At 33.9% G+C, this 3,136-nt stretch overlaps 1 long non-coding RNA gene across 1 annotated transcript; it reads right to left on the bottom strand.

Moving 5' to 3' along the window:
- Positions 1 to 1,587: 1,587 nt before the first annotated feature.
- Positions 1,588 to 1,887, bottom strand: LOC131241538 (uncharacterized). Its single transcript, XR_009169100.1, has 2 exons — positions 1,801 to 1,887; positions 1,588 to 1,724 (listed from the first exon to the last, which is right to left on the bottom strand). It is a non-coding gene; the product is annotated as an uncharacterized LOC131241538 (long non-coding RNA).
- Positions 1,888 to 3,136: the final 1,249 nt, after the last annotated feature.

The following is a 3,136-nucleotide window of genomic DNA, read 5'->3' as shown; positions in this document are numbered from 1 at the left end:
TGAGCGGATTAGATCAAACACATATATTCTAATGGGTCCCATGGAGCCCTTTAAGCACCATTAAGGTTATTGGGAGGAAGTTCGTTTTAGCTACAGATCCATCAGGTTTTAGCTACAGATTAAATCTGTAGCAATATTGCTATGGATTAAATCTGTAGCCAAAAACTTTCAAAGCCCGTGGCCTTTGCTCAATTTTTTGGTAGTGTGGTTACTCATCCCTTTGTCTACAGGCCACAATCGACCAGTAATTTCTATCGCTACCTGTACTCTGAAACCAACACAAATATAACTGGGAAACAACATAAGCAATAAGAAAAAATGAATTTACCTGTACACATCATTAAATGTTTCCTTATAAGGAAGTGATATTATATCTTTGATAGCCACAACCTGTATGACAGAGAAAAATGCAACCAATACAGTCTATTACAATTCAAAGGAGAAAAAAGATTTGTGGCTGCATCGATATTCTAGTACATTATGAGCGGCTGCCTACGTACCCAAAAAGTCAGATTGGGATCAAGCCACTATGTAGTTCTTTTTAATTAACCAAGTTACTAAAGGTCATAAATTTCATATTTAACAAAGTATCATTGAACATCGTCTCAAATCATTTCTGGTTGGTGCATTTAAAAAAAATTAAATACACAATCAATGTATATTCTTGTTACATCTCGTAGTGCAGCAAGAGACAATGTTCTGTCAATACTTCAGTTACATTTGAAATTGAAATCCTTTAGTGACTTGGTTAATAAAAAACAAATGACAACAAGCCATAATTAATAAAAAAGATGCTAAAGATTAAATAAATAAAAAAGGTAACTTGATCAAAAAAGGATTTCAGTGAATAATCAAGTTTTCATCACACAAAATGTCCTAGAATTCAAAAAGTTAAACAAAACTACTAAATATTCAAATTCTCATCAAGAATTTGGGTCAAACAACAATTTCACCCAATTGAATATCTTCATATGTCCTGTCATCATTAAACAACTCTGCTGTGCGAACGTTGATATCATCTATTACAACTCTGATGTATTCTGGAGGGATGCCTGTATTATCTGACACCATCTGCCCACTAGCAACAGTCCGACCATGAATATCTCTCAATTGGCAAATTTATTCCATCAATGGAGTTGTTGCAGAGTCTTCTTGAATACTTGAGGGCTCACCAGATCGACGGTGGGCCTATAAATAAAATAATGGTTTCATGTAAATAATAATGTTACTTTTATCTTTAAAAATAATAATTATATCATTTAATCGCGGCCAATGCAGTACCTAAGATGCAGCTGTATCAAGGGAGCAGTGAAGTAGTTGGCTTTGAGTAATTTGTTGCTTAAGTTCAGCAAATTCTTGCCTAAGTTCAGTAATTTGAGTCATTGATGCTTTAAATTTAGCTTCAACGGACATACGTGCATTCCTCTCTGACCGAGCTTCTATGATGTAGGGGGTGACAACCTTTATAGTAGTCTTAGAAATACCCAAACCCATGTCCCTAACCCAGCCTCTGCTATCACAAACACAAACCTAAATAATAATTTTTAAGTTTAGTGATGTGTGTAAATTATTATTAAAAAAAAATAAAAAATAAAAATAAAAAAAAACCAACGACAATGTATGTAAAGTGAGTAGAATTGATGGAAAACCTGTGAAACCGGGTCGTGGTCTAAATCCTTGTGCTTACTGGAAGGATCACTGCCAGCTATCGATAATATTCTTTCCTGTTAGAAGATAATTGTTACAATAAATCCTTGTACTTAAATAAAAAATGATTAAAAACTGAAAAATTATTCTCACCGCTGTTTCAAGATGTGTTTGTGTTGGGTAAGACCCATCAGGTCTGCTATGAGGGGCAACAAACAAGTTGGTCCTGATGATGATAGTATTTGGATTTTCTTTTCGCTGTAATTATATAAGCAAATTAGTTAACAAGAATTTATATTCATCAATTAAATTGTCAAAAAATGTAGTACAAATTACCATTTTCTCTAATGTCCTAGCAGCACCTTGTCTTCCAGTCGTGTGAGGGCATTTCACCTGTTCTCTGGAAGTCTTCCCCTTCTTACAAAAATTGATTAATAATTTTGTGGATTGTAAATTAATGAAAATGTCCTAATCCTCTTGCTTCACACTAATGGGACAATTTCTTCTTCTTTCTACATCATTATCAAATTTATCATATTCCTTTCGCAGATTGTATTTCCATACCTTCTAAGCTTTGCTTACTTTCGAAAATACATACTCTTTTAACTCATCATCGATGTCATACATGGCCTATTTCATTAAATTAATAATCAAACAATCTTATTAAGTAAGAATTAGAAATAAAATCAAGAACAAACATGCTCACCAAAACCATAGACCAGATATTATCTTTAATTGCACCTTGCACTTTGCGCCAATCAACAAATGAAATTGGGCAGTGTGTCCTACCAAGTTGCCCTAAAAATGTGTTGAAAGGCGCTGATGTTTCTCCGACTGGTTGTTTATATTCGTTTAATTCAAGTCTCTTCCTTGTATTGCTTCCTTGGGCTGAAGCTGGTGAACCACCAAAATCCGACATAATTCCTGCAATTTTATAAAACAAAACAATATCTCATTATTATGTAATTGGCATTCTATTAATATTTTGATAGCTAAAAAATTGTAACAATCATTACTAAATAGAATTCAACTCACTTTCAAACTGATTTGAATCTTATTAGTTTCTTTTCTGTTTCCTATGATGTGAGGTACTCGACTCACTCTCTACCCATGATTTTTCCTGTACATCTTCATCTTCTTCATTTGAATCATCAATTAATAAAAGTGTTGAAGACCTACATTCCTTCTGGCCTCAAACTCAAGTGGATCTTCAAATGCATATGCATCTTTCGTCAATCTCATAGGAGCATCCAGTACAACATGCCAGTCATCTCTAGTTGGATCCTTATAGTAGAAGACCTGAGCTGCCTGAGATGCAAGAATAAATGGCTCATCGTCTTCCTTTAAGTTCCATCTAAACCTTCCTAGATTGACAAATATCAAATTTATTTCAGGATCTATGAAACATCCATTTAATTTATCTTCAATATGCACCCAATCACAGTAGAAGAGTGCTACTCTGAAGTCGAAGTAGTTCAATTCGAGAATT

The sequence above is a fragment of the Magnolia sinica genome, chromosome 3 (genome assembly GCF_029962835.1).
Source record: "Magnolia sinica isolate HGM2019 chromosome 3, MsV1, whole genome shotgun sequence".
Classification (NCBI taxonomy): Eukaryota; Viridiplantae; Streptophyta; class Magnoliopsida; order Magnoliales; family Magnoliaceae; genus Magnolia; species Magnolia sinica.
Note: the sequence above shows the minus strand (reverse complement) of the source record. Positions and strands in the feature narration are given on the sequence as shown.